Here is an 18,183-nt window from a genome sequence, read left to right as displayed (position 1 = left end):
CAGCAATGAGCAGCAATTGTGATTTAGTGCAAGATAAAAAAAAAACACTTTTGGTTGATGTAGTGCACTAAACTGAAACCTAGTTCACCAGTGCTGATCTTCACTGCTTTTATGCACGGCCACTGGACTTTAGAGAAGACAGACCGAAGAAGCCCATAGGATGAGAAATTAAATGTCTTGAAGAAACAAAAACAGTATTTGTCTATACCAACCTCAAACCCAACTCCAATTGCCTAAGAAATCAGATAAGAAATACGAGTAGCTGCAGCTACAGCCTCACCCTTGAAGCTTATACATCAATAAAAAAAGGTAGAGTGCCAGACGCTAGTGACCTCAAAACATCTGCCATCTTCCCAAATAATATCACTTATCTTTTCTCGCAATAATCTAAACAGTTTTTTTTTTCTTCCTCAAAGCATATTGCATTCCCCAAGTCAACAGCTCAATCTCACCTTCCTCGCCTACTTCTCTCCAAGCAGCAGAAACTATAATTTTTCTTACTGGAGTACCACCACCTCTGTCTTCTCACCCACCTTCATTTTAGACCCACTAGATGGATCTGCTCTCTCTCAAGCTGTGCTTCCTCTGCACCTCCTCAGACAGAGAGATTGATTTGTCTACAGGACGCCTCTGACCTTTGATATGATCCAATAAGGGACGCACGGCCCTAACCGAATTAGACAAGGGGGAAGGGGGGGGGGGGGGCACATTAGAGGAGGGCGTGTCACTTTTGCACATCACATACCTCTGCTTTTTTTCTGTGATGGGTAAATCCACGGTCCATCTCCTGCCAGGCCTTATTAGACACCCAGGGGAAAATAAAAGATGTGTTTTCAAATTGCACTTTGCCTAAAGGCTCTTTGGGCCAAATTTAATTTTCACCTTACATTGATTTTTCTCCCCACTCACAGCTCAGTGCAACTTAATGTTTCTATGGTATTTCTCTGTGCCAAGCTCGAATAAAAGGGAGAGCTTGCTTTAGATAACTACGTGTCAGAAGACATTGGGTACAATATGTCTTTCGCTAGTCACCGGGGATTGACATGATTGAAGAACTGGCGCTATTGTGTTTATGTGTGGGTCTTCTCTCAGGTCCAAAATGCATTTTTTTAAACAACTTGTCTTGGGTTGAGTGTCAAGTTTGGCTTTAGAGTCTACACCTGATTGCAAACATTTCTTTCTCAGCTCAAGTCAACAACTGTTGTGAGGTTCTGCACGTTTTTTTTTTTTTGTTTGTTTTTTTTTGTCAATTATTAACAGAGCAATAAGTAAGAAATGTACTATACAATTAACCAAAGTTATTCTCATTTGTCTTCCGGGATGGTAGTAGTGTTCCCTTTAAACCATCGGTCCTCTCCATCAAGAAGTCTTAGTCAAGTTTTTCTCCTTTCAAATCTAGAGGTACGGTCCGGAACGACTTTTGTTCAGAGCGTGGCCCGTGTTTACTTCCTGGTTCCTGAGCCAATCATATGATATGATATTTCCCAGGGATTCCCAAAAACAGAACGGCTCATTATTTATTGTACGTTGGCAAAAGAGCAGCAGCCTGCTAACATGGAAGCCAGTAATAGAAGCGGACTAAGAATAGAACAGAATACATCATCCTTTGGAAGTCAAAATTCAGTGGGGTTTCACTTCAGCAATGGATCATTGAACTGGCATAGGCTGTTGTCAGTGGCTAGCTGTTGTGTATGCGTTGTTCCAATTTGAAACACTAGGTATCATTATTTATTATTGCTCCTTCAATGATCTGTCATTTTTAGGCAATTTTAAAATGTATGAATACAAAGGTTAACCATCTAAAAGAAACCATAGTATGTACAGGTTTAAAAATAAATAATCTCTACTTATCCAAAGCTGGGAAACTCTTAAATAGAATTAAGTTAAGTGTTAAGAATTAAGTGCGTATTATTTTCTTATATGTTACATATTGTACCACTAAAATGACATCCAAATATTGTCTGTTGTAAATCTAATGATTTAGAATTAAAATAACCAAAGTTCCTTTATATTAAAGGAATTCAAATTGGTGATTGTATATCAATGAAGTACCAATATATTTATATTCATATGCGGTTTTTATGTGATACCATGACTCAAACACGTGGAGCTGGTGCAAATAAATGTTTTGAGTGTCACTTTGTTGAAAGTCTTTCATTTATTTAATTTAATCTGGGGATTGTTCTTAACATGTAGTTAACTAGCTCAAGTCAATCAAGGACATCTTAAATCTCTAAACATCTATTCGCTCATCAGCAAATCTGCCTTTTTGCATGATCACAGGGAGGATTCAACATGGAAAGGGGCCCTTTATGGAAATGACAAATTAGAAACTGGTTCATCAAGGTGTGCTTATAAATCTTTAATAAACATCCCTAATTAAAAACACCTGAAAACGCTACAGTCAGACTGTGAAAGCAGAGGATCCGGGTAATTAAATGGAAAAAAAAAAACATGCTGCTGATCACAACATAAACTGTATCATTTGAAACACCAACACTTCAACCTTGTTTTGACATTTTGGGAGCTGCTGGGGTGTCAGGGTTGAGTGAATCTCTGTGGCAGACCTAAAAAAAGAAAGCTGACGAGCCAGACAGAAGAAAGGACTGATTTTGACAGATCCCAGCCTCTTTCATTGGATCATATGATGAGGAAAACAAAAGGAAAGGGAGGATAGCGGCATGCAGAGGCTTCAAAGTGGGAAACAGGGTTGCAGAGCCAACGAATTGTGAGGAAACGCACGTCAGCTTGCATAGATACACATGAGACCTGATATCACAAGCCACAACACATAAACAGGCATGAACAGAGGGGAAGCTGTTTTCTGTGTGAAGCTGCAGGGGTTGCATGAGGGGATCCAAACTCACTCCCCCTCACCCCCGGCGACTCTGAACTTTTCGCTACCATTTGTTTGTCGTCTTAAACTGGCAGAGAGCTGAGGATACCTGGGTCTTACACAAAACCCTACCCAGTATGGCTCCGTGCTAGGGAAGTGATCCCTTCCAAAACCCTCATTGTTATTCTGTCGTGATGCCGAGGGATCTGCTGAGCACCCACAGCCAAACCTACGGGAGGGCTGAGTGGGAGGTGGGTGTGCTGTGTTTACTTGTGTGCTCTTTAAGGGGATGGATGATTGTATCGTACGCAAAGGATTATAAATGAAACTACGTTTGAAGACTTTGCTGTAAAGGTGTCATTAGATGTCATTTCATTAGAACAGGCGTTCATCTTCCTGTTGTTCTAAATTTTCAGTTCTACCAGTTCTTCAGGGTGAGAGACGCCAATTTAAATGCACTTTCAACTGGTCCTGAGCTCAGACTACATTAAGACTGCAATGAGATTAAACTTTTTAGGCCATATTATTCAATTTACATAAAACTTTACTGAAATTCATAACTCATTTTTGGAAATGATACTAAATGCCACAAAATTGTAATCTTTTATCGACTTTTACTGGAGATCCACGGTCAACTGTGGATCTCCAGTTGGAGTTGAATCGAGAAAATTCTGCCATGTAAAGTAGGAGCACCATTAATATTAAAGTAAAGAAGAGTGGCTGAATTATTGTTTGCAAATGAGAAAACGTAGAAGTAGTGACCCACACTGGATGTAAAAATTTTTTTTTCAATATTTTAGTGAAAGTTAAAACAGTACAAAACCAAGGCTATGGCGATTGTTTTTTTCAGTGTGCAAACAAAAAGTTGGGCTGTCATCAGACACACTTGTGAATGTGAATCGATTACTTTCTTTTTAATCTCAGCCTTTGTCTATTCTTTCACTAATATTTTTGCTAATGATCACTTTCTGCTTCGTTTTTGCCTCCTGCCTGCAAATGTATTATTTTGTAGGAAATATAACTTCATAAAAAGACACAAGACTGATCAAAGACAGTAATGAATGATCAAGTTAAAACCTACTTTGTGCATGCCCAATATGTACCTTTGCAAGAAGTTACAACAGAGTTGTTATTGGCTTTTCAGCATCTTTCCTTGTTGACTTTGGCCACATTAAATTTCAAAGTGTGATGAAATAGAGCCACAGAAAGAAAAATAGAGCCCCAGCTTTTTAGGAGCCTTTTGAGGCTTCAAACTTTGAAGTTGTTACCTTCTGGAGTTACATGGCCACTGCAGTATTTTAGCTGACATTTCAGAGTCTGTGGAGGATTCAAATAGTTTCACAAACAGACAAAAGAAATATTTCCCTGGTAATGACACAACCTCAAAACGTGTAATTTCTCTTATTTTTTGTGAATGTGGATATGGATATCCGAGTTTTTAGCGCCGGCTCACAGTTGGTTTAAAACCTTTGTGGAGTTTCATGGTGTTTTGAATGATCGTTTGTATGTCAAGACACAGATGGGCAAAACTTTATATTCAAAGTTTGATATAAAGACAGAGGTTAATTTACATTCATTATGAAAATACGTTAGTTTATTCTTCAGCATCACAGTGAAGGAAGTCTGTTTTTTCCAAAAAAATTCCATACTTTGGAGTTACTTTTGTTATGAAAAAAATCCAATTGTAGGGCATGAACCGCAAATAACCTGAAATACATTATGCACAACCCAGAAGCCAGGAAAATAGGTGGATTGAAATAAGTTTTGGTAAATGTTGATAATTGATTATCTCTTAAATGGAGATTTGGACATCCACTAAACGTTCCTTTTCAGGCCCTGTTTACACGATAACATATTCTAACGAAGAGGGAAAAGTTTGGATGTGGTTGTATTGTTCATTTACGCGTCAATGGCAAATGTTTTCTCTGACAACAGCAAAATTTGAGAATGTGTTCCAAGGTGTTATGATATGAAAAAGTTCAGGTCTCCATTGTCGTGTAAATAGGAAAAAAAAAGTTATTCTTCCTCACAAGGAGTCCCTGGCTCGTGCGCAGTGTGACAGAAATCGGTAGAAATCAATGCACAGGTGCACAACATAACGGCTGCCTACAATGATAGAAACCACAGAAGAAGAAAATATCAACGGGGTATAGCAGAGTACCGTTTGTGCTGCCGACTTTATTGAAAATAACAACGGCTCTCCAACACCGTGCTTATAAGCAATAGTTTAACCTCGTCATCTGTCCAGGAAAACTTTATTTATAGCCCTCTTGATATTGTGGCAGCTTTTAAGCAAACATTTTTTGTATGCATGCACAAAGAAAGGGGAGGGGGGGGGATCCCTTTTTTAATGGATCGTTAAACAGGGCCCCAGCTGAAGCTAAGCCCAAATTTTAGCAGAGATGTTTATTGACATTTTTCTTTACATTACACTTTTGGTTTTCTTCCAACCGTAAAATGCTTACGGGGACGTCGGGCAGCCAACAAGGACTGAACTCTTATTCTTGTAATCCACCCAGAGCCGTTAAACTGCAGTCAACTTTATGGAATCATAATCATTTAACAACTATGAGACGAGTACCTTTGTGAAATTGATTCCTCCCCCCCCCCCCCCCCCACCTCACACCTCCATGTCCTAGATATTCATCAAGAATGATAGGGGAAAATTTTAATATGCACAATGTAATAGGCTTCAACACCCTTCCAGGGGATGTCCACATTCCCCTGTGTGCGGAGATTACACATTGTACAGCCCGAGAGCTGCTGATCTTGTCAAGGATTTGCTTTAAAATGTTCAAGGTGGGGCTTGATCAAAAACTGTCCCTTTTCACTTGGATCAAAGACAATGAAGCTTCAGGGTCCAGCAAAGCTCATGCTGTGCACTCAGCCTCCCAGCTGTATTTACAGTGTATAGCTAAGCTTCACTTAATAAAATATGCATACCACGTTAACTGCATAAAACCTTTTGATCACTTCTACCTCTGTTGGAAAATAAGCTTGCACGTCTACATTAACAGTCCATGTGGTCCAATTTAGAATTAGAAGACCAGTTACTTCAATATTTACCAAGACACCCCGTATTTGCCCATTACATTCAGACTGTAGTTTAGCCTGCTTTAAAACATGATTAATAAATTATATTCTGTGGATCCAAGTCTCACTGATCCCAAAGTTGAAGCTTTTCCAATTTTAGATTTAAATTTCTTCCCTTAGACTTGCATGAGTTTTCTTTCCCTTTCTTTTACACTCGGATAAAAAGACTGCAGTAAATCTAGATCCTGTTTCGGCATTTTAAAGCTATATATCACATTTTTACTGTGCAGAGCAGCACTGCGAGGTCTGTCATGTTACAGAAAGAAAATGTTATTCACAGTGACCTCCAAGTGGTTTAGAATTAATCAGATATATAAACCTAACGATGTGTGAGGGCTAACGGCACCAGGATTAAAGACTTTCCCTTGAAGCTTCTATCAAATGTAGGGACCGGTTTCAGCTTCCCATCTTGTTTTATAAACTGATCCAAAGGAGCCACGAGAGACTTGCATCAGATCAGCATAAAAAAACAAGATGTGGGAAGACATCAGGAAGTGAAAGAGGAATTTAAAGTTGTTTTGAGGTCAACAGCTAGTCTGGGAAAAAAAAAAACACTTACAATACTTTGAGTTTACTTTTGTCCTCTGCTTTGAACACTTTGATTCTCTCCATCCTTTCCGATGGTGAAAGTCCCTTGGATAGCAACCGAAGTAGGTCTAATTGATTTCTCTTGTTCGTGTCGGTTAGAGGCAGCAGCATCGAACTGTGCAGAGTACCCTGGCTCCAGCTTGCCTGCAGTATTCCTCTGCTTTCTTCCTCGCTTGCCTCCACATCCCAGTAGACCCGGCTGTCAATACACAACATGCCAGAACTTTTGGAACTCTCAAAAGAGGCCCGACAACAGAGGATTGCCAAACCATTTGCATGGCTGGAGATAAAATACCGAACTGTGGTCCGGCACTTGTATCTCATTAAAAAGCCGTAAGGTTACACATTTGCTCTTTTGGAGCTATCTTTTTCTAGCAGGTACCTATCCCTGATGGAGGGGGGAAGAGACAAACATTCAGCTCCAAAGCAACATGTCTACAATAATCCTGGGCCCTATAAAAGTTTACTTGCATGATAACATTGGACAAATATACTACAATGTATGTCCTGGAAGAACAACAAAAATAAAATAGTACATGCTTTTATGTAATTATCTGTTATATTAATTAAAATATCCCACATTTCTACACTATCAGGTATTTTACATCTAGCAAATTATGCTTTTTACAGTATGCAGTCATACCTATGTTAAAGGGATCCATTAATAGTTGAACATGTTGCCTGAAATATGTGGTCTTTTTCCTATTATCTTAAAATTTGCAGATTGTGATTCAGAAAAACTCATATTTACTTCAAAAATGTTATACGATTATGATATATGATGATATATTTTATTTATATCCCCATGCATAAATACACATAAGGTGAGGTAGGAGACACAAGTGTGTTGACAATCATTCTGTTGACAGACTGTCAGGTATAGATATTTTAGGAAGCAAGTTTGAAATCCTAATTCCGTCTTAAGTATTAGGATGAAAACTGACAATCAAAATCACGTAAAAGAAAATATCTAAAAGCAGATGTACGTAGTAGTAGAACACTTGAACAAAAAGCAGGGTAAACACCATTTAAATTTATTTGCAATCCCCACACTTTATATTGTGCAACATACAGCGTGCCTTTACTGCTATTCCCATCTTTATAAAGTAACTTAGTGAAACTAACACGCTGATGTCAGCTTGTTCTTTAGCTAAGGGAACACCTTGGGTGCACTAACTACCAAAGTCCTTAAAATGTAGCTTGTTGTAAATGTATGCTCCAAGCAGCCTGAAAGCCGCTTTATCATTTACTGTAAACTCTCAGACACAGCTGTACACAGTTGCTAGAAGACCTATAGAAAGTGAAGTGCAAATGTGAAGTACATTCTGTCTTTTTCTGTCTCCTGTGTGTTTCAGTGGTCACATATAGTTTAGATTTTCTTATAATGCGCTCATTGTCCTGAATATGTCTTCTCTGCCATCCCCCTCTTTGTGAAGTGAGTGTGAGAGTTTAACAAGCTGATATTAGCTTGTTATTTACCAGGGTGAGAATCTCTAGAGTAACCAGAACCTTCGGTATAGCCAGCACAGCTTTTGCAGCTTGCTGCAAGTGTACATTTCAGCATTTGGTCGAAGAAGCGCCATTTTAATTTAGTTAAAATATAAAGGAAAATGTGATTATCGTACAAATTATACCATCTGTTCTGTACAGTCTTTGAGAAGTGACTTCAAATCTAAGTTATGCTGGCTTGTTATTTTGCTGAGTAAGCAGATCTAGTGGACTCGCTATCCAAGCTAAGGTATCAGTAAAGACAAGTGTCATGGCTCGTTAAAGAAATGTATTACATGGTACCAAAGGAATGGATAAAACCGCATCATAATTGACACTTATTCATTTCCACTCATACCATAGGTGCTTTAGAACTGTGACATCTTTAAACCATAGTTTACTTTGCTACCAGAAATCATAGTTTACCTAATAAGCACTCAAAACTTACACGTTTATTTTTTCTGAATCTTAACAAAATTCAACATTCATTAAGCTCTTTATGGTAAGGTGCTTGTTGCACCTATGACATTGATTTATCAGCAATGTCCACAATTTCTTGCAATGCCTTTACCTCAACTGTAAGCGCAACCTTTTGTCCTAAAGTGCACCATGTTAAGAATATAAATAAGATTTTATATAAAGGTTAAATTTCAAACCATACATTGTTGGGCCTAAATTGAGACGTACAGAAACAAACAACTGCAATTTAATGAAATTCAGAAGACCCTGGCGATGGCGGTCAGCTGATGGAATCCAGAGAAATCTGATCCTCATTTCCTTTTTATAATAAGAATCAAAACTGAAAACTTAACATTGTTTGGATTTCAGTAAAGTCAGATAAACGTTAAGGAACACACTACTGAGAATGCCTATTTGCACACTTTAGATACTCAGGTATGCCTGGTTGGACGTCCATGCAGATTGCAAAGTTCTGTAACTTGAAGGTTGAATTTTTTGCGCTGTATTTACTGCAGGCATGAGTGCATCGAAGATGGAGCATTCGGTTGATTAATTCATAGAACAGCGCAGTAATCTATATGGTTTGTAAAGGGACTGCTGTCTGACTTTTTGGACTCAGGTATGATTCTTATTAGTGCAATGAACTAATTTCATGGAGAAAAACAGTGTGGAAACATTAGGTCTTGTTGTATCTGCGCGTTTTATGTAACCTGTGTGCATCCTGAGTCTGCGTCTCTCTCATCAAAAATGTCATTATGGTAACGCATTATGACAATACAGATTCTTGATTGGTTGTTGTATAAATATTTTATCATTAAAACATTATTTACATTAAAGGGTAATGTATTATTCATTAAATACAATTTTGACACATTCCAAATTCCTTTCCACTAAATAAAATTTCAAAACCTAAAGATGTTCCAAGCTATTTTATCGAAGATGTACAAACTAGAAGCTGTTTAAACCACATAACCATCAAGTATGAGATGCAATAAGAAATTATAGATGACTTTATTCACAGATTCACACCAAGGTGTTATTCTCCAGATCAAATGACTGAAGGGGGTTTTACCCTGCCAGACCTGTGCAGTAAACACTGGTTGGGTCAAACTTACTGATACATCTAAAATGGGTGATAAAGAAAAAAGGATTTCTGTTTTTGTTTTGTTTTTTCCTGTCAGGTCTGGTGTGTGTTTCTATGATTATCACAGAATTAGACATCACATATCAACATGATAATCAATGATGAGCTTTAATTAAGCTGAAAAATTGTCCATTCCTGGTCCTTCGCATTCCCATGGAATTCAATTCTATCTTTTTTGTCAAAGCAGATGGGGTTTCTGAGCATCTGTTGCTCTAACACAGTGACTGTGATGATATCTGATGGTAGACACAAAAGTTAATTCAAACATCAGTATAAAGCAATTTAGATGCAGGGCTGGCAGGGGAATTAATAATAGGGACGCCACTAAATTTCTGTTTGGAACTACTGTTTTCTCTTGGAGAAATGGATTGCAGCTAATTTTTGTTTACTCTTACTCGGCTGGTTTGGACATCAAAACTTCTGGTCTGAGGTCAAAGTTAACCGAAGATTACACTGCCTGGTGAAAACTCAAGATTAAGCACAGACCAACTTTAAAAGTCACACCAAGGGGTATTTTTAACATGGCAGTGTTCAATGCCCTTAGGGTGAGACGGCACTCTGGTTCTTATCTCAGGGAGATTAAAAAAAAATAAATTTGAATCCATCAACTTTAAGGTGTACCGTTTGTCAGTTTAATACTGCCCACCACTTGCATGTGATCATAGCTGAATGAATATTGCAAACAAAGTTATTTTTATGTTAACTATGGCTACGATAATGAGTAGAAACAAAATATGCAAACTCTCAGAATAAACAAATCCATATTTTGCAAGGATAATAGAGTACAGAACACTCATGAATCTGAATTTACCTTCATATTTTGTTTAGCTATTCATAATATTCTGCGAGCTTCCATCCATCTAAGGTAATTTTATACAGTATGATTCTCTTTTATAGCAAAGGAACAAAGTATCTTGTGTTTGTATGCTGATTTATTCCAATTAAATTAGTACCAATGTTATAACCACAAACTTTTTTTTTTTAAAGTGAGAAACCCACGTGAACTTATGACCCTTTTAACAGAGAAAAATATCACTGTGCGCTTGTTTAAATGTAGATAAAATCGTTTGGAAGCCAACATCTAATTAGACATTAGAGAATTATGAAAACTATGATCAAAAGAGCCCCATCTAGTGGAACAAAAAGTTGGGCACGAAACAATCAAAACTGCAGAACTATATAAGGGCAAAGCACCAGTCCTTGGTGATGGTGCCCGAGACTTTGAGATTAGAAGGTCTAGCGAGAGTCCTGAAATGACCCATATCCATGAATATTTCATAACCCTGGCAGCATGGGTCACCTGCCTGCCTTACATCAGTACAAGCAACATTAATAGCTTCTGCAGAGGGCAAAAGCTGTTCTTTAACAAGCATGAAGAGTGGCTGCCATATATTCAAAAGACAATGCACATATGAAGGTTTCTTCTTAGCCACACCTAAAAAACTTTTGTTTATTTTTAAGATTGCGTTGAAGGACATCAGCTTGTGAAAGTGTTCTTATGTCTATGTCTTTTAGGGAATGCAGTGAGGTCTCCACAGACCGCTGCATGCAGTGAGTGGATGACAGTTGCTTCACCATGTTGCAGTTGTGATGCTCCAGGATTTTGTGCCTCCGTTTACAATATTTTACTTGAGAAAAGGACAGTTAGGGTATCATTGCACGGATTATCCACCTCTGATATGCATGTCTTCCTGTTTACACACCTGTGTCCAGCCAAACTCGGAGGACGTCTGACGTGCTTGTTTGCCCAAATCTATTTGGGGCCGGATTTACGTTGCCATACAACTGTCTTGGGCTGAGAAATGTGAAGCGGACCTTGTGCTGTGCGGCCAAGAGGAGCTGGTATATTTAGCGCCAACAGAACAGCCAGTTTCAAGGACTGCGTCCGCGGTGGGAGAGCAGCCCCCTTCCCGAGCGAGCTTTGCAAGAGAGACGAGAAACTTTGGCACAGAATGCTCCGGCTATTAGAAAATGAAGCCTCGCCTTTTTTCCGAGAGCGTTAAGATGTGGATAAATAAATAAAACATCGCCTCTGTGAGAGGGGAGGCGATGTGACAGCGGGAGATCCCCCCCCCCCCCCCTTGCTTTCATGTTGGCAGGCACGGGCATTTTATTTTTGGACGGATCAAAAATTTCCTGAAAGCGCCTGCGCCAGGTGTATCTAATTATCTGACAGCGTATCCTCATTATAAAGCGGCCCAAGGGAGTGGGCGACTTGGCTCGGCGAGCCCTGGACCGCAATCAAGGTGTTCCTTTCATCGCAAAACAAAGGGTTGATACAGCCAATACTTTTTTTCTGAAGATGAAGTGCTTTCACCTTTTATTCTTTGCTCTCGACTGAGCCGTTTATGTACATTTCGTATCATTTCCCCGAGAACGCATGAATTAAATATAGTAGGTTTGTAAACTGTGTAAACAAAAATGACCCGGCACAGAAAAACAGTCTGGAAAAATAGGCAATGAAGAGTAAAATATATCATGTTTCGGAGATTCAGCAGGGATGGGAATTGGTGAAAAGTTTTCTTTGATGGGCTCCGATATGTGATGAGTAGGTCATTCAGAGAGAAAGATTTGTTTTGTCCCCTTCCTATTCATTAAATACACTCATCCTTCATGGTGGATTGAGGATATTCTTGTATTTTATCTTTTATTTTACATATCTATCAAAGGACCAGCAGCAATTTATTTTTCCTTGACCTCCATGGAAATCCTCGAATCGGAATTGGCCAGACTCAATCAGTCGATCAGATCTTAAAGAAAAGTTGGTACAAGCGGAAAAAAAAAACCTGATTGGTGCATTTCTAATGAATTTATTATGCCATTTCAGTGGCTGCTGCCCTGATTATATCACCTGGATTAAGTTTGTAAAGTATAATTACAGCTAACTACACATCCTGCAAACCCCAGAGAACCCATACCTTAAAGCATAATTAATGATAGAATGTGAACTGCAGAGATGCATCTCCCTGGCTCTGCTGGCTCTGGTCCTTGAGGGGTCACAGTAGATGAGTTTGCGAAACCAGATCGTCTTACAGCTTTTGCTCAAAGTGCACCAGTAACAAATGCTTATATGCTGACTGATTCTTCCAGGAATGCTACTTAAAAACAAGGAGAAAAAAAATGTTGAATGTTCACTGAACAATACAACAGGAAGATGTGCAATTAACAGAGCTGGAGAGCTTTGAAGTTGGTTCACTGAACCACAGCACATGACTTTGTGCCACAAGGATATCTGACCTGAAAGATTGCAATCCTCCAGTATTTTATTTTCCCCTCAGCCACAATTCATTGGGCGAGATGAGAAAACTGTTGGTGGATCCATCTGCTGTGGTTTGATTTGGCAAGATTACACAGGAAAGGGAAAAATCATTGTTTATTCATTATGCACGATCAAATGATTTAATATTAATGACAGACAGAGACAGACATCTGTAGTGCTGACCACACATACCAAAGCAACAATTTTCAAATCTAAAACCGACCCGAGCATCTGTCCTCGTATCGGTTTCCTGTCATTTAATTCCTTTAGAAATGCAACAGTAGCCCATCTCCCGCACGCCTCCTGACTGGCAGACTGTAATGCTATTACCTCTCCTCGATGGTCATGGTCACTTAGCCCTCTGTCACTCTACACTGGCCAGGGAAGACACATCTGTCTGGCTGCGCGATCGCTGCCCTTGGACCTCATTTGCAATCGCTGCTCTTCAGCTCGGCTTGCCACAAAAACACCGAGGCACACAAACTTTTCACTTCATTATCTCGCCTTTTAGGAGGTTTTTTTTTTTTTTTTTCTCCTTTTGCCTTTCTCAGAAGCAAAGTATGACTGCAAATCACGGGTAATTGGCTACATATGAATCACTCCTCGGCAATATAGGCTGACAGAGACTCTTTAACCCCTTGTTGTCTGAATGCATCTAAAATTATGCAAAAAAAAATGTGTGTTCTTGCTGTCAAGCAGATGCTAAATTAACCAGAAATTGTTCAATTAATACGGCAGATGTGGCAGATAGAAATCTAGGTGTTCAGGATGCACATTAGCAAAGTTAGGCATATCGGGGATGCCTATCCCATGATCCTCGGTATGTGTGGCGTTTGCACCAGTCGGTAATAATGGGTTGCATACTCCCTATTGGCTGCATTAAGATGGGAGAAGTTTGGGGTCAATTCACAACCTCAGTCTCCATAGAGTATAGTTTCCCCCCCCCCCCAGTAGTAGACATATGTTATACCACAGGGAGTTTATAGATAACCGAAAGTAGTCAGGAGGTCGCCATGTTTAAGCTTAGTTTTGCCATTTAAAATTCAAATTGGACATTTTCCTATTTGTGGAATACAATGCTGTATGGGTTGATATTAGCAGATCAAACTTTCACAAGAAGCCCTGCCTTCATCGTGCTGTAGCTCCCTTCATCAGCTGATCGTCAGTCTATCAGGTAGCCTTTCATCACTTCCATGCAAGTCACGTCGTCAAATGACGACTTTCTACAGCGGCTCACTGTCCAACAGGCCTGATTCTAACATCACAAGGTCCTCATTTAGACATGAGTCAAAGTCTGTGTTTTACCATGTTCAGATGAAGCAAGACTGCTTTGTCCTAATTAGCTCGAAATATGGACATTTAGGTGGGATAGCCACATATCCCACACAAAATGGAACAACTGTTAGGACCACAAGAAAGTTCTCAAAAATGGTCCAATAACCTTGACCCAAAACTCAAAGACAGCTAAATGTTATTCTGTCTGAATGAACTAATTTAATCCTTACATTACTGGGTGAACAGTTGATATTTTGCAACATTAACATCAACGCACAGAGACAGACAGTCTTTTCAGTATTTTAGAGCTAATGAATAATAAATTGAAAGGGTTAGCCATGGCGAAATACTTACTTATTTCTGCTTTACCGTCTGATGGAAACAACACTTATGTAAAGTGGTAAATATGTGTGTTGTACAGGGTGTGCACTAACATCAAGGTGCTTTCTGGATATCACCAGAGAAAAATGGCCGTAGTTCAGCACGAATCATAATTTCCAGCTAGAACTATAGTTTCAGACAGTGGCAGCACCTGTGCCTTCTAAATTGACTCACCATATTACAAGAAATAAATGACGGCGCACCGGCACAGTATCAGAACAGATGAAATACGGAGTTTAATTTGAGTTTGTAAGTAAAAGAAATAGGACAATGACTAAACTGTGACTGGTATATGATGGATAAAGACAGGCTGCTGGTGATAAGAGAGATCTTCAGTTTAAAGCCCTGCTGTATCACTGAGTCGTGGTTCTCTCATGCTTGCCGATTTGATCCAAAATCCAAATTTGGACTGCAAAAATACATCTAAACACCTGATTCACTCTACAAGAACTTTCACTTTTAGACCAAATACATTCCAGTGTGCCCTTAATAAGCTATTTACATTAAGATGCATTTTCAACCACAAAGCTTCCACCATAAATAGCACCAACTCCCATGACTGCAAATATATATATATATATATATATTTTTTTGCATTGCATTGCAGTTTTAAATAGCTAAAACCAGCTAAAACAGGGGGCAGACTTCTGACTAGCTCCGAGGTGTCCAGCTCCAGTCCTCAAGAGCTGGAGTCTTGCATGCAACATCCAATGTATCCCTCAGAGGGTCAACAACCATTAATTAACTATTAATTATTTTTATGTTTTTTATGTTGAATCAGGAGAAGATCTAAAAAGATGCTGGAAACCAGCTCTTGAAAACAGGAGATAGACACCCCAGGACTAGTTTTTAGCCTTCCAACCTCTTCATTAGTTTTCAAATACAGGTACAGAACAGAACTATTACTAATTAAAAAAAAAAAAGAAGAAAACCTTAAAAACCATAGCTTTTAAAGCAGAAAAGCAAGAGTTGAATAAATTTGCATCTTAGCATCTAATTATAGGCAAACCGCAAAAAAGGGAAGGGAGGGGAAGAAAAGGGTGGGCTTGTGGGAACGCTCAACTGCGCATGATCCGCTGTCAATCAGCAGTCAAAATCTGGCATCAAAGCCCGTCAGATAAGAGCGGGAAAAAAATAAGTAAACCGGGTGAGTCACAGCCCACCCACAGTCTGCATCACCTGAGTTGGGACTTATTTTCACAGACAGACCCCCTCAAACAGCAACAGCAGCCGAGAAATTTAAACAAACTTTCCCAACAAAAGCAACCCCCCAGCCATTTTAAGCCTTCTCTGAGTGTTTGAGGGAGAGAGATACAGAGAGAGGGGAAGAAGGGGGGTGAGGGGGGGAAAAAACTTATCAACGGGGCCAAATAAGCCTGCGACAACAAATTAATTGTAATCAATTTGTGAAGGTGCAAAGTTCTGACAAAATATCTCCACATCATCCGGAGTGTATCCTGTGCGCTGCGTTCAAAGCGCTAACATCCACACGCTGCTCCAAACAAACGCACAGCAGCTCCCTCTCATCATCGCAGCATCATTTTGGAGGAAAAAAAAAGTAGCTGTTACTTACTATGCACCCAGGCAGGAGAACATAAAGCTCCGGCGACTGTAATCAGAACAGAACGCACAAAAAAATGCGTGTTTTTTTTAAACGATCAAACTCATTTTGCGTGCGTTTTTTTATTTATTTTTTTTTTATTTTACACAAAGCTTCTAGGTATGAAAAATAATGTGTAGCCTACTCACCGGAGCCGTCCGGATAAATTCCTTGGGAAATTCCAGAGGAGTCTCTTCTCTCTTCTGTCTCAAAGTCAGAAAACAGCGATGCTTATGTTCTTATTCCAAAAAAAAGAAAGAAAGGATCACCAAGGGCCCCCCCGATTTAACTGAAAGAGAGATAAGACACCAAAAGAGCCCACAAGAAATTCCGTTAGAACCGAGAGTCCAACCCATCCCCTCCTTTGTCCCCACCCCACACCACCACCGCCCCCCCAAAAAAGTGTTGACATAACATCTGTGATGGAAGGAAGGGGGAGAAAAACGCGACTCGTGAGAAATTGGCGGATTAGACAAATAGGTGTACCTGCTCTCTTTATCACTGTCGGCAAAAGACAATAAGAGCAGCAGAAAGACGGACGGGAAAGAAGAAGAAGACAAAAAAAAAAACACAGAGAGGGCTGAGCTTATTTTTTTTTTTTAGTTTGGTTCTTTTTCCCAATGGAAACGCAGCAGCCAGCATGCTGTCACATCCCGAGCTGCACACGCTCACACAGACGCGGAGGCTGCTGGAGGAAGAAGAGGGAGAGGAAGAGGCGAGCGGAGCGGAGTGAAGCTGAGCCGCGGGATGCTGCTGCGCTCTGAGCTGCACTGCCCAGACGAGCCGCTGGATGGCCGGCTGGAGGAGAGCACCTGGCACCGGGCTGTTTGCCCAATCTAGCCTCCTCTCAGGCAGGCAACTATTTCACAGCGTTATGGTGTCATTTAAAGACATTATGCAATAAGGAGCACTGTACTAGCCCCATTCTTAACATCATCTTATAGTGTGCCATCGTATACCTGGCACACTGAATACAACCACCACCTAAATCCAACTATTTCTTTCAGTATTTGGTTGTCCCGTTTCTTTAAGCAATCTCCCATAGAAATGCAGAGATACATTTCCAATCACTATTAAAGCCGATACAATTTCAGCCAAATCTAATTTTCTTTATATATATATATATATATATATATATATATATATATATATATATATATATATATATATATATATATATATATATATATCACGTTCTACTCTCCTGTTTGCAGCCACAAAAACAGGTTGTTTAGTCTTTTTTTTCGAAAACAGGCCAGTAGTAATGAGCTGTCGCTCCCCATCATTGGAAATCAATACAGTAAACTGTTACACATTATGGAAGATATCAATAAAATAATACATTTTATTTATAGCTCCTTTTTCATCTCACAGTCTCAGAGGCCTACAAAGGACTATAGAAAGGCATCTATAAATAGAACCTAGCAAAAAGAATGAATGCATTTCTCCTTTACAGGACATCAGAGCCCTAACTTTGTCTTTTCCCTGAAAATGAAATCTGAAAATATATATATATATATATATATATATATATATATGTGTGTGTGTGTGTGTGTGTGTGTGTGAAATCCAAATTGTTTAAGTCAAGTCAAGTTTATTTGTGTAGCAAATTTCAGCCGCAAGGCAGTTCAAAGTAACCTGACGAGCCAGATGAATTTTGTTCCTCTTAGCTCCGCCTAGCTTCACTCACATCCATCTGGGACCTCTTCCATAGAGAGTGATTTCTCCAACCAATTTTATTGTCCAGCCAATCAGGACGCAGGGCTGGAGTTTCATAGATGTGACGTAGTGGAGAAGCGACCGTGACACTGTTTTGATTCAGATAGCATTGGTGGCTTGCATCAAGGAAGCAAGCGTTAACACTGATGCTGCTTTTTCTTCCGTGTTGTCCAATCTACCTAATATTGTTTCATTAAAAGATCAGAGAACGGCTCTGAAGGCTTTTGTTGGTGGAAACGATGTTTTTGCCCTTCTCCCGACCGGATTTGGCAAGTTTTGTTTTTTCCTGCGTCGCGGGTTGGCTTCGGTGTGAGTGGTTGAAATAGCATGTCGATAAAGAT

At 39.5% G+C, this 18,183-nt stretch overlaps 1 long non-coding RNA gene across 2 annotated transcripts in view; it reads right to left on the bottom strand.

Moving 5' to 3' along the window:
• Positions 1 to 16,868, bottom strand: part of LOC118565711 — a 429,568-nt gene extending 412,700 nt beyond the window's left edge. Inside the window, exons 1-3 of one of the 2 annotated variants that reach the window (XR_004932543.1) lie at positions 16,610 to 16,868; positions 16,273 to 16,412; positions 16,097 to 16,132 (exon numbers count right to left, since the gene is read on the bottom strand). This is a non-coding gene — a long non-coding RNA (uncharacterized LOC118565711). The remainder of the gene's footprint in view (positions 1 to 16,096; positions 16,133 to 16,272; positions 16,413 to 16,609) is intronic. The other variant, XR_004932542.1, reaches the window with a different exon arrangement.
• Between the last annotated feature and the right edge of the window lie 1,315 nt (positions 16,869 to 18,183).

This window comes from Fundulus heteroclitus, chromosome 14, assembly GCF_011125445.2.
Source record: "Fundulus heteroclitus isolate FHET01 chromosome 14, MU-UCD_Fhet_4.1, whole genome shotgun sequence".
Taxonomy (NCBI): domain Eukaryota; kingdom Metazoa; phylum Chordata; class Actinopteri; order Cyprinodontiformes; family Fundulidae; genus Fundulus; species Fundulus heteroclitus.
The sequence above is the reverse complement of the archived record's forward strand: the minus strand, read 5'-3'. Positions and strand labels throughout refer to the sequence as shown.